The sequence below is a fragment of the Ursus arctos genome, unplaced genomic scaffold, assembly GCF_023065955.2.
Source record: "Ursus arctos isolate Adak ecotype North America unplaced genomic scaffold, UrsArc2.0 scaffold_12, whole genome shotgun sequence".
Classification (NCBI taxonomy): Eukaryota; Metazoa; Chordata; class Mammalia; order Carnivora; family Ursidae; genus Ursus; species Ursus arctos.
The window spans coordinates 14,845,454-14,866,405 of record NW_026622786.1 but is presented as its reverse complement, the minus strand read 5'-3'; the positions used below and the strand labels follow the sequence as shown (position 1 = coordinate 14,866,405).

The following is a 20,952-nucleotide window of genomic DNA, read 5'->3' as shown; positions in this document are numbered from 1 at the left end:
GGTAGACAGTGTGGAAACAGTGATCTGAAGACCGCCTGAGGCACACAGCAGGAGATTATTTGCGCTTCTTGAAGCTGGTCCCTGCTCTCAGCATTCACTGAGAGCCTCTCTGGGAACAAAGGAGCTGGCTGGCACCATTCCTCCCCCCCGCCCCTCAGCATAAACAAAGCCACCTGAGGGAAGCAACACAGTACCGATACTGGCTGACGAACTTGCTTACACTAAGCTCTACCCCCATGCACTCTGATGGACTGCCCTTCTCAGTTAAGCTTGCCTCGGTCCTGGAGTGGTGGGCTCCTCCCCAAGAAGACTAACACAAACCCCTGCCCACACCACATCTCCTGATCAGAGAGTTCTGCAGGGCCTCGGTTCTGATGGAAGTGGTGTCGGGTCTCATTTCACAAGCAGACCAGAGCATACCTAGTTAAAATGGGCCACATTCAGGCCAGGGACCAAACGCTGCCCACAGCAGGCAAGGAGAACTCTGCAGATGACTTAAGGGCAGAGCAGACGAAATACAACAGCAGAGTGCATGCAGCATATACTGGAGACATTCCCTGAAGCACCAGTCTCTGTGCACTACATGACCTCTTTGTCACAAAGCCATTACTTTCAGGAGCAGAAAACATAATGGGCTTTTCTATCACAGAGAAGAAGACAGAGACTTAGGCAAAATACAAAGATGGAGGAATTTATCCCAAATGAAAAAACAAGAAAAGGCCATGGCCAGAGATCTAAGTGAAACAGATGTAAGTAACATGCCTGTTGGAGAACTTAAAACAACAATCATACGATACTTACCAGGCTTGAGAAAAGAATGGAAGGCATCAGTGAAACCCTTACCACAAAGATAAAAGATTTGAAAAAGAATCAATCAGAGGTGAAGAATGCAATAAACAAGATTGGAAACACATTTGAAGCAATTAAAAAAACAGGCTGGAAGAAGCAAAGGAATGAATTAATGACATAGAAAACAAAGCAATGGAAAATAATAAATCTGAACAAAAGAGAGAAACCAGATTATGCAACACGAGCATAGATTTAGGGAATTCAGTGACTCATTCAAATGTAATAACCTTCATATTATAGGAGTCCCAGAAGAAGAAGAGAGAGAAAGGGGGGCAGAAAATTTATATGAAGAAATAATAGCTGAAAACTTCCCTAAATTGGGAAGGGAAACAGACACCCAGATGAGGAAGCACACAGAGCTCCCATCAAAAATCAATAAAAGCAGGCCAACACCAAAACATATCATAATAAACTTTGGAAAATACAGTCATAGAGAAAAAAATCTTAAAAGCAGCAAGATAAAAGAAGCCCCTAAAATACAAGGAAGACCTATAAGGCTAGCTGCAAGACTCTCAACAGGAACTTGGCAGGCCAGAAGGGAGTGGCAACATGTATTCAAAGTGCTGAATGGGAAAAATCTGCAGCCAAGAATGCTCTCTCCAGCAAGGCTGTCATTCAGAATAGAAGGGGAGATGAAGAGTTTCCCAACAAACAAAAACTAAAGGAGTTCATGATCACTAGGCCAGCCCTGCAAGAAATATTAAAGGGGACTCTGTGAGTGGAAAGGAAAGACCAAAAGTGACAAAGACAAGGAAGGATCAGAGAAAATCTCCATGAACAATAAAAAAACAAATAATAAAGTGTCAATAAATACATATCTATCATTACTTTGAATGTAAATGCAATAAATGCTCCAATCAAAGGACATAGGGTTTCAGACCAGATGAAAAAAACAAGACCCATCTACATGCTGCCTACAAGAGACTCATGTTAAACCTAAAGACACCTCCAGATTGAAACTGAAGAGATGGAGAAATATTTATCAAGCAAATGGACATCAAAAGAAAGCCAGTGTAACAATACTTATATTGGATAAACTAGACTTTAAATCAAAGACTATAATAAGAGATGAAGAAGGACACTATATCATCATAAAGGGGACTAACCAACGAGATCTAACAACTGTAAATATTTATTCTCCCAACTTGGGAGCATCCAAATATAGAGCATCCAAATATAGAAAATAATTAATAACAAATATAAAAGAAATACTGATAATAATACAATAATAGTAGGGGACCTTAACACCCCATTCACATGTATGAACAGAACATCTAAGCAGAAAATCAACAAGGGAGAGAGGAGTTAAGATGGTGGAGGAGTAGGGGACCCCTTTTTCAGCTGGTCCCCTGAGTCGAGCTGGATAGGTACCAGACCAGCTTAAACAACCATGGAAGCAGCCTGAGACACAGGAAGATACATCTAGATCTCTACAAATGAACATCTCCAGCGCTGAGTATTGAGGTACAAAGCGGGGAGCCGTGAAACCGTGCACAGATATCGGAAGATAAATGGAAGGGGGAGGGAGCCGCAGCGTTCGGGCGCCAGGAAGCAGTGGCCACCTGCACAGGGGAGTGGGCGGACTCACTGACGGCACCTGCGAGAGAACAGACTGAGACCGGTGAGCCGGGAGCGCGCGCCACCAGGCATCTCGCGGAACTCCGGAATCCCGGTGTGCTCACTGGATCCAGACTGAGACCGGGAGCTCCGGGAGCGCGCGGGGGGCGGCTGGCGGCTGGCGGGCCACCTGCACGGGGGGAGCAGGCAGACTTGCGGACGGCACCCGCGAAACAGCAGACTGAGACAGTGAGCCGGTGGCGTGTGCCACCAGGCTTCTCATGGAACTCTGGAATCCCGGTGTGCTCACCGGGCATAGACTGAGACCCGGAGATCTAGGAGCGCGCGGGGCGGCTCGCGGCTGGCGGTGTTAGAAACACAAAGGACAGAGACAAGCTGGCCCTGGAAGTGAGGGCAGGGACGCAGGGTGTGGGGCGCACATCCCGGGACGCTGCAGGGTTGAGCAGCACCAACAGAAACAGAGTTAAAGTGGCCAGAACATCAGTGGAGAATGGGCCGCAATCCCTCTGTTCTGTGACAATTCAGCCTCTGCTGCTCTGACTCTCAGAACAGGCATAGCAAACCGCCAGGGAAAGCCGCCAGAGAACAAAAGCCTGGAAATACCTGCTTACAGCGTGCCCACCCCATCCCCCCTCGCAGAGAACACGGAGACTCTACCCAAACAGGGTTGCCTGAGTATCGGTGCGGCAGGCCCCTCCCCCAGAACACAGAAGGCAGGCTGAAAAATCAAGAAGCCCACAACCCGGGGCACCTGAGTGGCGCAGTCATGGAGTGCCTGTCTTCGGCTTAGGGCGTGATCCCGGCGTTCCAGAAAGGAGTCCCTCATCGGGCTCCTCCGCTGGGAGCCTGCTTCTTCCTCTCCCACACCCCTGCTTGTGTTCCCTCTTTTGCTGGTTAGCTCTCTGCCACATATAAATAAATAAAATCTTTAAACAAGAAGCCCACATCCCCAAGATCCCTGTAAAACAAGGGGCATGGCCTGGGACCAAGTCAATAATTTGGGCTCTGGACAACCCCGCAACCTCTCCTCATCAGAATGACAAGAAGGAGAAGCCCCCCCCAGCAAAGAAAAGACAGTGAGTCTGTGGCCTCTGCCACAGAAATAATGGATATCGATGTAACCAAATTATCAGAAATGGAATTCAGAGTAACGATGGTCAAAATGATGAGTAGAATTGAAAAAAGTATTAATGAAAAGGTTACTGAGAATATAGAATCCCTAAGGACAGAAATGAGAGCAAATCTGACAGAAATTAAAAATTCTATGAGCCAAATGCAGGCAAAACTAGAGGCTCTGACGGCCAGGGTCACCAAAGCAGAGGAACGTGTTAGTAAATTGGAGGATGGGTTAATAGAGGAAAAAACGAAAATAGAAGCTGGTCTTAAAAAAATCCACACCCACGAATGAAGGTTACGGGAGATTACTGACTCAATGAAACGATCCAATGTTAGAATCATCGGCATCCCCGAGGGGGTGGAGAAAAACAGAGGCCTAGAAGAGATATTTGAACAAATTGTAGCTGAAAACTTCCCTAATCTAGCGAGGGAAACAAACATTCATGTCCAAGAGGCAGAGAGGACCCCTCCCAAGCTCAACCACGACAAACCTACGCCACGTCACGTCATAGTGCATTTCGCAAATATTAGATCCAAGGATACAGTATTGAAAGAGGCCAGGGCAAAGAAATTTATCACGTACCAAGGCAAAGGCATCAGAATTACATCAGACCTGTCTACACAGACCTGGAATGACAGAAACGGTTGGGGGGGGGCATTTTTAAAGCTCTTTCAGAGAAAAACATGCAGCCAAGGATCCTTTATCCAGCAAGGCTGTCATTCAGAATTGATGGAGAAATAAAGACATTTCAGAATCGCCAGTCATTAACCAATTTCGTAACCACGAAACCAGCCCTACAGGAGATATTAAGGGGGGTTCTATAAAGGTAAAAAGGCCCCAAGAGTGATACAGAAAAGAAAGTCACAACCGATACAAACAAAGACTTTACTGGAAACATGGCATCATTAAAATTCTATCTCTCAGTTCTTAGTGCCAATGTAAATGGTTTGAACGCTCCCATAAAATGCCACAGGGTTGCAGATTGGATAAAAAGAAATGACCCATCCATTTGCTGTCTACAAGAGACTCATTTCGAACCGAAAGTTGCATTCAGACTGAGAGTAAGGGGATGGAGTACCATCTTTCACACAAATGGACCTCAAAAGAAAGCTGGGGTAGCAATTTTCATATCAGATAGATTGGATTTTAAACTAGAGACTCTAGTTAGAGACGCAGAAGGGCACTATATTATTCTTAAAGGAAATATTCAACAAGTGGGTATGACAATTATATATATATATATATCTCCAACAGGGGAGCAGCAAGATACACAAGCCAACTCTTAACCAGAATAAAGAGACATATAGATAAAAATACATTAAAAGTAGGGGACCTCAACACTCTACTATCAGAAATAGACAGAACACCCTGGCAAAAAGTAAGCAAAGAATCAAAGGCTTTGAATGCCAAACTTGACGAGTTGGACCTCATAGATATATATAGAACACTACACCCCAGAACCAAAGAATACTCATTCTATTCTAATGCCCATAGAACATTCTCAAGAATAGACCATGTTCTAGGACACAAAACAGGTCTCAACCGATACCAAAAGATTGAAATTATCCCCTGCATATTCTCAGACCACAACGCTCTGAAATTGGAACTCAACCACAAGGAAAAATTTGGAAGAAACTCAAACACTTGGAGACTAAGAACCATCCTGCTCAGGAATGACTCGATAAACCAGGAAATCAAAAATCAAATTAAACAATTTATGGAGACCAACGAGAATGAAAATACAACAGTCCAAAACCTATGGGATACTGCAAAGGCAGTCCTAAGGGGGAAATACATAGCCATCCAAGCCTCACTCAAAAGAATAGAAAAACCTAAAATGCAGTTTTTATATTCTCACCTCAAGAAGCTGGAACAGCAACAGAGGGACAGGCCTAATCCACTCACGAGGAAGCAGTTGACCAAAATTAGAGCAGAAATCAATCCATCAGAAACCAGAAGTACAGTAGAGCAGATCAACAGGACTAGAAGCTAGTTCTTTGAGAGAATCAATAAAATTGACAGACCACTGGCAAGACTTATCCAAAAGAAAAGAGAAAGGACCCAAATTAATAAAATTATGAATGAAAAAGGAGAGGTCATGACCAACACCAATGAAATTGGAAGGATTATTAGAAATTTTTATCAACAGCTATATGCCAATAAACTAAGCAATCTGGAAGAGATGGAATCCTTCCTCGAAACCTAGAAACTACCAAGATTGAAACAGGAAGAAATTGATTTCTTAAACAGGCCAATTAATTATGAAGAAATTGAGACAGTGATAAACAATCTTCCAAATAACAAAACTCCAGGCCCAGACGGTTTTCCTGGGGAATTCTACCAAACATTCAAAGAAGAAATAATACCTATTCTCCTAAAGCTATTTCAAAAAATAGAAACAGAAGGAAAGCTACCAAACTCATTCTATGAGGACAATATTACCTTGATCCCCAAACCAGGCAAAGACCCCCTCAAAAAGGAGAATTACAGACCGATTTCCCTAATGAATATGGACCCCAAAATCCTCAACAAGATACTTGCTAATAGAATCCAACAGTACATTAAAAAGATTATCCATCATGATCAAGTGGGATTCATATCCGGGAGGCAAGCGTGGTTCAATATTCGCAAATCAATCAGCGTGATCCATCATATCAACAAGAAAAGACTCAGGAACCATATGATCCTCTCAATTGATGCCGAAAAAGCATTTGACAAAATACAGCATCCTTTCCTGATTAAAACCCTTCAGAGTGTAGGAATAGAGGGTACATTTCTCAATCTCATAAAAGCCATCTATGAAAAGCCTACTGCAAATATTATTCTCAATGGGGAAAAGCTGGAAGCCTTTCCCTTAAGATCAGGAACACGACAAGGATGCCCACTCTCGCCACTATTATTCAACATAGTACTAGAAGTCCTTGCAACAGCAATCAGATGACAAAAACGGATCAAATGTATTCAAATCGGCAAACAAGAAGTCAAAATGTCTCTCTTCGCAGATGACATGATACTCTATATAGAAGACCCAAAAGAAGCCACTCCCAAACTATTAGAAGTTATAGAGCAATACAGTAACAAGGCGGGATACAAAATCAATGCTCAGAAATCAGTTGCATTTCTATACACGAATAACGAGACCGAAGAAAGAGAAATTAGGGAATCTATCCCATTTACAATAGCACCAAAACCATACGTTACCTTGGAATTAACTTAACCAGAGACGTAAAGGGCCTATATTCTAGAAACTATAAATCACTCTTGAAAGACATTGAGGAAGACATAACAAGATGGAAAAATATTCCATGCTCATGGATCGGAAGAATTAACATAGTTAAAATGTCCATGCTACCCAGAGCAATCTACACTTTCAATGCTATCCCGATCAAAATACCGAGGACATTTTTCAAAGAACTGGAACTAATAGTCCTTAAATTTGTATGGAAACAGAAAAGGCCCCGAATCGCCAAGGAACTGTTGAAAAGGAAAAACAAAGCTGGGGGCATCACAATGCCAGATTTCGAGCTGTACTACAAAGCTGTGATCACAAAGACAGCATGGTACTGGTACAAAAACAGACACATAGACCAATGGAACAGAATAGAGAACCCAGAAATGGACCCTCGGCTCTTTGGGCAACTAATATTTGATAAAGCAGGAAAAAACATCCAGTGGAAAAAAGACAGTCTCTTCAATAAATGGTGCTGGGAAAATTGGACAGCTACATGCAAAAGAATGAAACTTGAGCACTCTCTCACACCATACACAAAAATAAACTCTAAATGGATGAAAGGCCTTGAAGTGAGACAGGAATCCATCAAAATTCTAGAGGAGAACATAGGCAGCAACCTCTATGACATCGACCAAAGCAAACTTTTTTATGACACATCCCCAAAGGCAAGAGAAACAAAAGATAAAATGAACTTATGGGACTTCATCAAGATTAAAAGCTTCTGCACAGCCAAGGAAACAGTCAAAAAAAACTAAGAGGCAGCCCACGGAATGGGGAATATATTTGCAAATGACACTACAGATAAAGGACTGGTATCCAAGATCTACAAAGAACTTCTCAAACTCAATACACGAGAAACAAATAAATCAAAAAATGGGCAGAAGATATGAACAGACACTTTTCCAATGAAGACATACAAATGGCTAACAGACACATGAAAAAAGGTTCAAAACAATTAGCCATCAGGGAAATTCAAATCAAAACCACACTGAGATACCACCTTATGCCAGTTAGAATGGCAAAAATAGACAAGGCAAGAAACAACAATTGTTGGAGAGGATGTGGAGAAAGGGGATCCCTCCTGCATTGTTGGTGGGAATGCAAGTTGGTACAGCCACTCTGGAAAACAGTGTGGAGGTCCCTTAAAAAGTTAAAAATTGAGCTACCCTATGATCCAGCCATTGCACTACTGGGTGTTTACCCCAAAAATACAGACGTAGTGAAGAGAAGGGCCATATGCACCCCAATGTTCATAGCAACAATGTCCACAATAGCTAAACTGTAGAAGGAGCTGAGATGCCCTTCAACAGATGACTGGATTAAGAAGTTGTGGTCCATATATACAATGGAATTTTACTCAGCTATCAGAAAGAACGAATTCTCAACATTTGCTGTAACATGGACGGCACTGGAGGAGATAATGCTAAGTGAAGGAAGTCAAGCAGAGAAAGACAACTATCATATGATTTCTCTCATCTAATGAACATAAGAACTAGGATGATCGGTAGGGGAAGAAAGGGATAAAGAAAGGGGGGGTAATCAGAAGGGGGAATGAAACATGAGAGACTATGGACTATGAGAAACAAACTGAGGGCCTCAGAGGGGAGGGGGGTGGGGGGATGGGACAGACCGGTGATGGGTAGTAAAGAGGGCACGTATTACATGGTGCACTAGGTGTTATACGCAACTAATGAATCATCGAGCCTTACATCGGAAACCGGGGATGTACTGTATGGTGACTAACATAATATAATAAAAAATCATTAAAAAAAGAAAGAAAATCAACAAGGAAACAATGGTTTTGAATGACACACTGGACCAGATGGACTTAACAGATATATTCAGAACATTCCATCCTAAAGCAGCAAAATACACATTCTTTTTGAGTGGACATGAGTAACAGATTTTTATAGCAGCATTATCTACAATAGCCCAATTATGGAAAGAGCCCAAATGTCCATCAACTGATGAATGGATAAAGAGATGTGGTATAGATAGATAGATAGATAGATAGATAGATAGATAGAGAGATAGATAGCCAGCCATAGGGGCACCTGGGTGGCTCAGTCGTTAAGCGTCTGCCTTTGGCTCAGGGCATGATCCCAGAGTCCTGGGATCGAGCCCCACATCAGGCTCATCCACTGGGAGCCTGCTTCTTCCTCTCCTGCTCCCCCTGCCTGTGTTCCCTCTCTCACTGGCTGTCTCTCTGTCAAATAAATAAGTAAAATCTTAAAAAAATACATAGCCATAAAAAGAATGAAATCTTGCCATTTGTAGTGATGTGGATGGAGGTAGAGTGTATTATGCTAAGCAAAATAAGTTAGTCAAAGAAAGACAAATACCATATGATTTTATGTTTATGTGGAATTTAACAATCATAAGGGAAAAAATAAAGAGGAAAACCAAGAAACAACTCTTATCTATAGAGAACAAACTGATGGTTACTGGAGGGGAGGTGGGTGGGGGGATAAGTTAAATAAGTGATGGGGATTAAGGAGTGCACTTGTGATGAGCACCGAGCGTCATATCTAAGAGCTGAATCACTATTTTGTACACCTGACATTAGTATTGTATGCATGGTAACTAAGTGGAATTTAAATAAAAACTTAAAATGTAAAACTTTAAAAATAACATAAAGTAGGGAAGTATAAGGAGTAAAAAGATGGAGTTTATATAAATATGTGTGTATATATATGTGTGTGTGTGTGTGTAATGTAAAAATAAAAAAATAACATAAATTAGGGAAATATAAGGAGTAAAAAGATTGAGTATATATAAATGTGTGTGTACACACACACACACATACACACACACACACCCCACATCTTTATCCATTCATCAGTGGGTTCTTTCCATTATGTAGCTATTATAGATAATGCTGCTATAAACATCGGGGAGCATGTCGCCCTTCGAATCAGTATTTTTGTACCCTTGGGTAAATACTGAGAAGTGCAACTGCTGAATTGTAGGGTAGTGCTATTTTTAACTTTCTGAGAAATCTCCATATTGTTTTCCAGAGTGTCTGCACCAGTTTGCATTCCCACCAACAGTGTAGAAGGGTTCCCCTTTCTCCTCATCCTCACCAACATCTGTTGTTTCCTGTGTTGTTCATTTTAGCCATTCTGACAGGTGTGAGGTGGTATCTCATCACGGTTTTGAGTTGTATTTCCCTGATGATGAGTGATGTTGAGTATCTTCTCATGTGTTTGTTAGCCATGATGTTAGCCATGTTAGCCAGGATATCTTCTTTGGAAAATGTCTATTCATGTCTTCTGCCCATTTCTTAACTGGATTATTTGTTTTTTAGTTGTTGAGTTTGGTGATACTAACCTTTTATTAGATATCTTTCCCATTTGCAAGTATCTTTTCCTATCCCAAAGGCTGTCTTTTAGTTTTATTGATTTGTTTCCTTTGCTGTGCAGAAGCTTTTTATCTTGATGAAGTCCCAAGAGTTCATTTTTGCTTTAATTTCCCTTGCCTCCAGAGACATATCTAGTAAGAAGCTGTTACAGCTGGATATCAAAGAGGTGGCTGCCTGTGTTCTCTAGAATTTTGATGGTTTCCTGTCTCACAATGAGGTCTTTCATCCATTTTATTTTATTTATTTTTATTTTAATGTTTTTTATTATATTATGTTAGTCACCATACAGTACATCCCTGGTTTCTGATGTAAAGTTTGATGATTCATTAGTTGCGTATAACACCCACTGCACCATGCAATATGTGCCCTCCTTACTACCCATCACCAGTCTATCCCATTCCCCCACCCCCTCCCCTCTGAAGCCCTCAGTTTGTTTTTCATAGTCCATAGTCTCTCATGCTTCATTCCCCCTTCTGATTACCCCCCTTTCTTTATCCCTTTCTTCCCCTACCGATCTTCCTAGTTCTTATGTTCCATAGATGAGAGAAATCATATGATAATTGTCTTTCTCTGCTTGACTTATTTCACTTAGCATTGAGGAAGACACAAAAAGATGGAAAAATATTCCATGCTCATGGATCGGAAGAATTAACATAGTTAAAATGTCCATGCTACCCAGAGCAATCTACACTTTCAGTGCTATCCCGATCAAAATACCTATGACATTTTTCAAAGAACTGGAACTAATAGTCCTTAAATTTGTATGGAACCAGAAAAGGCCCTGAATCGCAAAGGAAATGTTGAAAAGGAAAAACAAAGCTGGGGCATCACAATGCCGGATTTCGAGCTGTACTACAAAGCTGTGATCACAAAGACAGCATGGTACTGGCACAAAAACAGACACATAGACCAATGGAACTGAATAGAGAACCCAGAAATGGACCCTCGGCTCTTTGGGCAACTAATATTTGATAAAGCAGGAAAAAACATCCAGTGGAAAAAAGATAGTCTCTTCAATAAATGGTGCTGGGAAAATTGGACAGCTACATGCAAAAGAATGAAACTTGACCACTCTCTCACACCATACACAAAAATAAACTCCAAATGGATGAAAGACCTCGAGGTGAGACAGGAATCCATCAAAATCCTAGAGGAGAACATCCATTTTGAATTTATTTTTGTGTATGGTGTAAAAAAAGTCATCCACTTTCATTCTTTTGCCTGTTCTTGTTCAGTTTCCTAATACCATTTGTTGAAGAGACTTTTTCCATTGGATATTCTTTCCTGCTTTGTTGAAAATTAGTTGACCATACAATTGTGGGTGCATTTCTGGGTTTTCTATTCTGTTCCATTGATCCATGTGCCTATTGTGCCAGTACCATACTGTCTTGATCACTACAGCTTTGTAATATAACTTGAAGTCCAGAATTGTGATACTTCCAGCTATGCCTTCACTTTGCAAGACTGCTTTGGCTGTTTGGGGTCTTTTGTGGTTCCATTCAAATTTTTAGGATTATTTGTTCTAGCTCTGTAAAAAATACTGGTAGTATTTTGGTAGGGATTATATTAAATGTGTAGAGTGCTTTGGATAGTATAGACATTTTAACAATACTTGTTCCTCTAATCCATGAGCACAGGATTTTTTTCCCATTTCTTTCTGTCATCTTTAATTTCTAAGTGTTCTCTAGTTTTCAGAGTCCAGATCTTTTATGTCTTTGGTAAGGTTTATTTCTAGGTATCTTACGGTTTTTGGTGCAATTGTAAATGGGATCCATTCATTGATTTCTTTTTCTGCTGCTTCATTATTAGTGTATAGATATGTAACAGATTTCTGTACATTGATTTTATATCCTGTGACTTTACTGAATTCATGCATCAGTTCTAGCAACTTTTTGGTGGAGTTTTAGGTTTTCTACATAGAGTATCATGTCATCTGCGAACAGTGAAAATTTTACTTCTTCCTTGCTGATTGGGATGCCTTTTATTTCTTTTTGTTAATGATTGCTAAGGCTGACTTCCAGTACTATGTTTAATAACAATGGTGAGAGGGGCCATCCCTGTCTTATTCCTGACTATAGAGGAAAAGCGCTCAGTTTCTCCCCATTGAGGATGATATTAGTTGCAGGTCTTTCATATACAGCTTTTATGATGTTGAGGTATGTTCCCTCTATACCTACTTTGTTGAGGATTTTTTTTGAATCGAGAATGGATGCTGTATTTTGTCAAATGCTTCCTCTGCTTCTATTGAGAGAATCATATGGTCCTTATCCTTTCTTTTATTAATGTGGACTACCATGTTGATTGATTTGCAAATATTGAACCACCCCTGCAACCCAGGATTAAATCCCACCTGATAGTGGTGAGTAATTCTTTTAATGTACTGTTGGATTCGACTTGCTAGGATCTTGTTGAGGACTTTTGCATCCATGTTCATCAGGGATATATTGCCTGTAATTCTCTTTTTTAATGGGGTCTTTGTGTGGTTTTGGAAACGAGGTAATGCTGGCCTTGTACAATGAGTCTGGAAGTTTTCCTTCCTTTTCTTTCTCTTTCTTTCTTTCTTTTTCTTTCTTTCCTTTTCTTTCTTTCTTTTGGGGGCGGGGAGCAGTTTGAAAAGAATAGGTACTAACTCTTCTGTAAATGTCTGGTAGAATTCTCCTGGCAAGCCATCTGGCCCTGGGCTTTTGTTTGTTGGAAGATTTTTGGTTATTCATTCAATTTCTTTGCTGGTTATGGGCCTGTTCAAATTTTCTATTTCTTCCTGTTTCTAGTTTTGGTAGTTTGTATGTTTCTAGGAATTTATCCATTTCTTCTGGATTGTCCAGTTTTTTTGGCATATAATTTTTTCATTATATTCTCTTATAATTGTATTTCTGCAGTATTGGTTGTGATCTCTCCCCTTTACTCTTGATTTTATTTATTTTGGTCCTTTCTTTTTTCTTTCTCTTAGTCTGGCTAGGTGTTTATCAATTTTATTAGTTCTTTCAAAGAACCAGCTCCTAGTTTCACTGAATTTTTCTACTATTTTCCCCCATATCATTTATTCCTGCTCTAGTTTTCATTATTTCCCTTCTTCTGCTGGCTTTAGGCTTTATCTGCTGTTCCTTTTCTAGCTCCTTTAGGTGTAAGGTTAGGTTGTGGGTAGGCCTGTATTGCTATGTACTTTCTTCTTATGACCACTTTTGCTGCATCCCTAAAGTTTTGGACTGTCATATTTTCATTTTCATTTGTTTCCATGTATTTCTTTATTTCTTCTTTAATTTCCTGGTTGACCCATTCATTCTTTAGTAGGATGTTCTTTAACTTCCATGTATTTGTGGTCTTTTCAAATTTCTACCAGTGGCTGGTTTCAGGTTTCATAGCATTGGGGTCTGAAAATATGCATAGTATGATCTCAATCCTTTGGTATTGGTTGAAGCCTGATTTGTGACCTAGTATGTGATCTGTTCTGAAGAATGTTCCATGTGCACTTAAAAAGAATGTGTATTCTACTACTTGAGGATGAAATGTTCTGAATATATCTGTTAAGTCCATATGGTCCAGTATGTCATTCGAAGCCATTGTTTCCTTGTTGACTTTCTGCTTAATGATCTGTCCATTGCTGTGAGTGGGCTGTTAAAGTTCTTTACTATTATATATTATTATCAATGAGTTTCTTTATGTTTGTTATTAATTGATATATATATATATATATATATATATATATATATATTTGGGTGCTCTCATGCTGGAGGCATAAATATAATTGTTAGATCTTCTTGTTGGAGAGTCCCCTTTATTATGATATAGTGCATCTTCATCTCACTACAGTGTTTGTTTTAAAATCTATTTTGTCTGATATAATGATGGCTACCCTAGCTTTCTTTTTATGTCCAATAGCATGATAAATTGTTCTCCATTCCTTCACTTTCAATCTGCAGGTGTCTTCAGGTTTAACATGAGTCTCTTGTCAGCAGCCTATAGATGGGTCTTTTTTTTTAATCCATTCCAATACCCTTGTCTATTGATTAGAGCATTTAGTCCATTTACATTCAGAGTGATTATTGATAGATAATTGATAGATTATTGACAGTCATTGTTTCAGACATTTTCTCTGTTTCTTTCTAGTCTTTGTTGCTTTCGGTCTTGCTTTCCCACTCAAAGAGTCCCCTTTAATATTTCTTGTAGGGTTGGCTTAATGGTCATGAACTGCTTTAGTGTTTGTTTGTTGGTTAACTCTTTATCTCTCCTTCTATTCTGAATGACAGCCTTGCTGGAGAGAGTCTTCTTGGCTGCAGACTTTTCCCATTCAGCACATTGAATACATCTTGCCACTCCCTTCTGGCCTGCAAAGTTCCAGGTTCTAAGTCTGCAGGTAGCCTTATGGGTCTTTCCTTGTAAGTCAGGGACTTCTTTTCCCTTGCTGCTCTCAGGATGTTTTTCTTATCTCTGTATATTGTAAATGTACTACAATATGGATATGTGTTGGTGTTGGCCTGTTTTTGATTTTTTTTATTTCTAAAGATTTATTTATTTTGACAGAGAAAGAGAGCAGGGGGAGGGGCAGAGGGAGAAAAGTAGACTCCACTGAGCACCGAGACTGATGAGGGGCTCAATCTCATGAACCTAAGATTATGCCCTGAGCTGAAATCAAGAGTTGAACGCTAACCTACTGAGCCACCCAAGGGTCCCAAGTCTGCTTTTGATTTTGATGGGAATTCTCTGTGCCTTCTGGATTTGGATGTTAGTTTCCTTCCCCGATTAGTGAAGTTTTCAGCTACAATTTGCTCAAATAAACCTGCCCTTTCCTCCCCCCTTTTCTTCTTCTGGGACTCCTATGATATGAATGTTATTACACTTCATGGAGTCACTGAATTCCCTAACTCTACATTTATGATCCAATATTATTCTTTCCCTCTTCTTTTCTGCTTCATTATTTGCCATAATTTTATCTTCTATATCACTTATTTATTCCTCTGCTTCTTCCGTCCTTGTGGTCATTACATCCAATTATTTTTGCATCTCCATTATAGCATTTTTTATTTCAGCCTGGATAGTTTTCATTTATCTCTGTACTAAGTGATTCCCTGGTATCTTCTGTGCTTTTCTTTAGCCCAGCTAGTGTTCTTATGGTTGTTGCTTTAAATTCTGGTTCAGGCATATTACTTATATCTGTTTCAATTAGATCCCTGGCCGTGACCTTTTGTTGTTCTTTCTTTTGGGATGAATTCCTCTGTCTTATCATTTTGCCCATGTCTTTGTCTTCTGTGTGTTCAAAAAGCCTGTTATGTTTCCTGTTCCTGAGAGTAATGTCTATATTAAGAAGAGGTCATATACTACCACAGTACCACAGTCTGGCACTTCAGGAAGTGTTTCTGGTGTATGCTGTGTACAGAAACAACTCTTCTGTTGTTTTTCAGCTGCTCTTTCCCTCAGGTCAGTCCTCTGCAGAGCTTCTCCTTTCCTACATTGGGGAGTGTTTGGACCTTTTCCACTGTGTGATGAATGTTAAATGGGTGTGTTTTGGTCTGCTTGTTAGAAGAGGCTAGATCTAACTTCCACTAGAGCTCAAGTTTTGCAGCTCTCTATGGTCAGTAGTCTTGGTGGGTGCAGGTGGTTTGTACTGGTCTTCTGGGGGAGGGGCCTGCTGCTGTTCTCCCTCTCAGGCACACTTGCCTTAGTTTAAAAAAACACTTGCAGTGTGCAGGGGGAGCAGGGCTTGGTGTAAGTGGCTCAAAGCTCCACTGTGGGCACTATGCTGCTCACTGAAGTCTGATCATGCTGATGGGTGGGCAAATAAAAATGACATCAGCCCATTCTCTCACCCTGGAGAAGGGAGTTCATTCATACTGTGTTCAGGAAGCCCTCACAGAAGAGCAAACAATCTCCCCTCCTGTTTCCCAGGGTTCCTCAGATCCCTGCCTTCACCCTGTCTGTGTCCAAGTCAACTGACCACCCGATGGTGCAGTGCTCCCGTCTTTTATCTCAGGTGCACCAGCTGGGTTCCAAAACTCCAAATTTTAGGGACCTGGTTCAGTACAGACCCACACTGATCCTCTTGGTCTCATTGCATTGTGGCTGCTCCCAGTTTGTCCCAGAAGGGCAGTCACATGAATGAGCAGGGGCTTGGAGTTTACGGTAATGTGCAGCAAAAAGCCAGTGTCTAGGTTAGCTGCCCTCAACAGCTGACTCCATGCCTATGCCAATGAACTGGGGGCAGCTCAATGGTGCCTGCTGGCTCTTTTGTGCCATGAGAGGCAGTGTCACCTCTCCCAAATGCTCTCCAAGAAGAACTGTTTCTTCTAGTGTGACTCAGGGGATCCTCAGATTGCACTGTCTGTTCCTGGGCCTCTGCTCTTCTTCTCCACAGGAATACTGCTATGCCTGCCAGGCTCCACCCCAGTGAACTTCTATAACTTCAGACTTTGAGCTCCGCTGATTATAAAAATCTGCAATAATCAGCTGCTCTCGTTTTCCCAGTCAATGATTTTGGGGAAATGTTTTTTTGTGTGTGCAATACCCTGCAAGCTGTTCTCACTCCCTTTCTCTCTCTCCTCTCTGATCAAGGCTCCCTCCCCTCCACATAGCACTTGCGCATCTTTTCTCCCCCAAAATCACATCTCTGCTCCTCCTGCCTTCCATGATGTGGCCTCTTTTCTTCCTCTAGTTGTGCAGTTTGTTCTCCCAGTCCTCAGATTGATTTCTTGGGCATTCAGAATGATTTGGTATTTATCTACCTGTGTTTCATAGAATGAGGCAAGCATAGGCTCCCTTACTAATCCACCATCTTAACACTATTCATCCCTATTATTATTTTTTAAGTGCAGATTAATAGCCAAACTATAACAAACTATAGTTAAACTGTAACATATTTTCTACTTAAATGAGAATTTTTTTTAATGATAATACTGTCTGAGATATAAAAAAGCTCTCATATATTATTGGTGAATATCTAATGTAGGCAATTTATGTAGGTCAAAATTTAACAACATGTATCAGAAGTCTTAGACCACTTGAAGTATGGCATCAGCCAGATAAAGAGGCCTAGTATAGTTTTTCCTGAAGAAGAAAGCCAATTTGCTACATTCAGTACTGACTTCTCTGCCATCTTTCTGTAGAAATACTGGTTTACTACATGCAGTTACCAATATTTACCCATAACTGATTAAAATGGGCAGAGCATGGAGCACGCTACTTATTTCCAGGTGAATTCTTCACATTTCCTCACTTTTGAAAGTTCTCCTCCCACAAATTTTCTATGACTCTGTATACTCACAAACCCCACTCGTATAATTTCTCCCTGACCTATAAAAATACTATGGATTGTTGTGGATCATGAAGAGGCAGATAATCCCAGGTGTATACACAATCTTCTTTATTTTTGAATGTCCAGTCAAAAGAAGTCCAACAATGCCAGCAAAACCAATGACACCAAGTCTTGGAAAAAATCCAGGAGGTCTATTTTGGAGATATGACACCTGTCTAACCCCACTGAACTAAGCTCTCCATCTCGTGCCTAGTTTGTGAGTACAGTTCCTGACACCAACTTATATATGGCTTGTAGTAATGTTGGAGATGTGAGATGCTTTCTTCAAATGGGGTCCTTGGCTCCTCCCCATATTTAGATTGAACTTCAAGAACGGAGTAGAGTGGGGCATCTGGGTGGCTCAGTCAGTTAAGCATCTGCCTTTGGCTCAGGTCATGATTCCAGGGTCCTGGAATTGAGTGCCACATTGGGCTCCCAGCTCAGCAGGAAGCCTGCTTTTCCCTCTCCCTCTGCCTCTTCCCTCTGCTCATTCTCTCTCTCCCTCACATATGTATGTGCACAAAAATAAATAAATAATCCTTCTTTTTTATTATGTTCAGTTAGCCAACATATAGTATGTACATCATTAGTTTTTGATGTAGTGTTCAACAATTCATTAATCGTGTATAACACCCGGTGCTCATCACAACAAATGCCCTCCTTAATACAAAGGAATGGAATAGAGTGAAAGCCCATTAACTTTCATGACAGTTTTGTGAGGTGAGTCCTTCTTAGGTGATGCATAGACTTTGAAGGTGTGCAGACTCAGGCTGGCTGCCCCACAGATGTCTGAATTACCTTGAACATGTTGGTTATAGAGGTGGCTCCAGCCCATACCTATCAACAATTCCTTTAAATGTAAATAGACTAAATTCTCCAATTAAAAGACAGAGTGGCTGGATGGATTAAAAAAAAGATACATCTATATACTGCCTACAAGAGGCTCACTCTAGAAGTAAGGACACACACAGACTGAAAGTGACAGGATGGAGATAGATATTCCATGCAAATGGAAACAAAACAAAAGTTGGTGTCGCTATAGTCATATCAGTGACCTAAGGCAGATAGAGGAAGACAAATACCACATGACTTCACTTATATGTGAAATCTAAAAAATAAAACAAAGGAACAAAACAAACCCCAGAATTATAGATAAAGAAAACAGATTGATGGTTGCTAGAAGTGGAGGGGTTAAGGAGTGGCAAATGGGTAGAGAGGTCAATAAGTACAAACTTCCAGCTATTAAATAAATAAGTAATGGGGATGTAGTGTACAGTGCAGGAAATATAGTCAATAATATTGTATTAACTTTGTAAAGTGAAAGATGGTAACTAGACTTATTGTGGTGACCATTTTGCAATGTATACAAATACCAAATCACTATGTTGTACACCTGAAACTAATATAATATTGTCTGCCAATTATACCTGAATTAGTTTTTTTAAAAAACAACAGGTATGGGGACCTGGGTGGCTCAGTCGGTTAAGCATCTCCCTTCAGCGCAGGTCATGATTCCAGGGTCCTGAGATCGAGTCCCATATTGGGCTCTCTGCTCAGCAGGGAGTTTGCTTCTCCTTCTCCCTCTGCCCCTCCCCTCTGCTTGTGTGTGCTTGCTCTCTCTCTCTCTCTCTCAGATAAATAAAATCTTTAAAAAAATAGAATAGGTAAAAGCAGGACAGGTGCTGGGAAGATGCCAGAGTAGGAGGACCCTAAGCTCATCCCATCCTATGTTTACAACTAGATATCACTTACATCTGAGTGAATAAGTGGGAGAGCAATCTGAAGGCTGGCAGAAAACACTCCACAACTAAATGTTGAGAAATAACTGTATCAGAGAGGTTAGGAAGAGCAGAAATAGTGGTCAGGGGTTGCCCACAGGAGGGAGGAAGCTGTAGGCACAGAGATGGAAAAGCACCAAGGAGCCCGCACAGGGAAAATGAATCCCTACAATATCTGGCCTTGAAAACCAGAGGGGACTGAATTCTGTGTTTATATAACCAGTGGGTCTTGAAGCCTGGAGCTCTGAAATGCTGCTGACTCGGCACTGGTTGAGCCAGGAGGGCTACTGATAGCTGGGTACCCACTCTTAAAGAGACGACAGTCGGAGGAGAGGCAACATAGATTCAACAATTTTTACAATGCCTGTGGCAAATGGGAAGGAGATCTACTTATAAGGATTTCAGAGCATGTTGGGGGACTTCTCCAGGAACAAAGCAGCTGGCAGGTGCCATTTTACTCCCTTGCACCCAGCATAAACACAGAGCCACCTGCCAGAGGGGGCACTGCACAGACACTTGCTACTTAACCTGCTAGCAGTGTGCCTCACCCATGAGTTCTCCCGAGGGCTCACCCATTCCAAGCCTGCTGTCCTCAGCCCTGGGCTCAGGGCAAATCTTTTAATGTGGTGTATGCCTGACCCAGCCACTCTTCACCCCCAGGAGCTGCTGCACTCAGCACCCAGCCTCTGCATGCCCAGATGCAATGCCCAGCTGCTGTGGTATCCCTGACCCCCACCACTGCCATGTGCTGCACCACCAACCTCTGCCGCTAATGCACGTGGGGCCCCTGGCCACCGCTGCTCCTTGGGGGGATCTGGCATGACTCGCAGCTCAGTGCAAATTTTGCTAATATGACTGCCCTGCCTCCAAGCCCTCCTGCAGTCATGCCCCTTCAGAGCTGGCTGGCCTGCATCTCAGTAACACCACAGAGAGCAAGCACAGCCCACAACAGGCAGAGTCAGTGCAGAAGCCTGGACTGAAAGGAAAGTGACTCAGACAAAACAGCAAGAAGCAAGCATCACACATTGGAGATTCCCCTGAAATACCACACCTGGTGTAATTAGCTATGGATACAGCGGCAGCTGGGAGGAAGCCTGCTTAAGGAGGATATTGCCAAGTATCATAAGCAGTGGAGCACAAAATCAGAACTCTGAGAAGTCTGCTGCAGTAGGGGACATGCTGGCTTAAAGGTGCTCAGGTGATGGGATGGAGTGGAATCCCAGGAAGAATGGGTGGCACCTAAGTACTACACCATTCCCAGGCATAGGAGCATGGAAGCCCGCTGAGAACAGCAAGTCTAGGTACTGGCTTTCTGCTCTGTGTTGCCATAAACTGCAGATTGCTGCGTGGTCTGGTGATGGCTTTCCTGGGACAGGTTCAGCGAAAGGCAGAAGTATGGTGAGACCCTCCCTGGGAGGAACAGCGTGAGTCCCATACGCAGGAGGCACTAAAATTTGAAGTTTTGAAACTCAGTCATGCGCTGAGATAAAAAAGCTCAGACAGAGGCAGGGTGAACACAGAGTTCTGATGGAAACGAGGGAGACAAGTCTGATTGATTGCTCTTCTGTGAGGGCTCACTGAAGAGCGGGGGGTGGGGAATGCAAATATTCAGCTCCCTAGCTAGAGAGCACATGCAGCCATATTCATCCAGCCCATCAGTGCCGAAAGACTTCAGGGAGCAAAGCAGTGCCACCTAGTGGAGTCTGGAGCCACCTACACCAAGCCTTGCCTCCCTGACCCCTGGAGGCACAT

General features: G+C 41.7%; 1 pseudogene; it reads right to left on the bottom strand.

Annotated features, from left to right (window-relative positions):
• Nucleotides 1-17,307: 17,307 nt before the first annotated feature.
• Nucleotides 17,308-18,229, bottom strand: LOC113244903 (MICOS complex subunit MIC26-like; annotated as a pseudogene).
• Nucleotides 18,230-20,952: the final 2,723 nt, after the last annotated feature.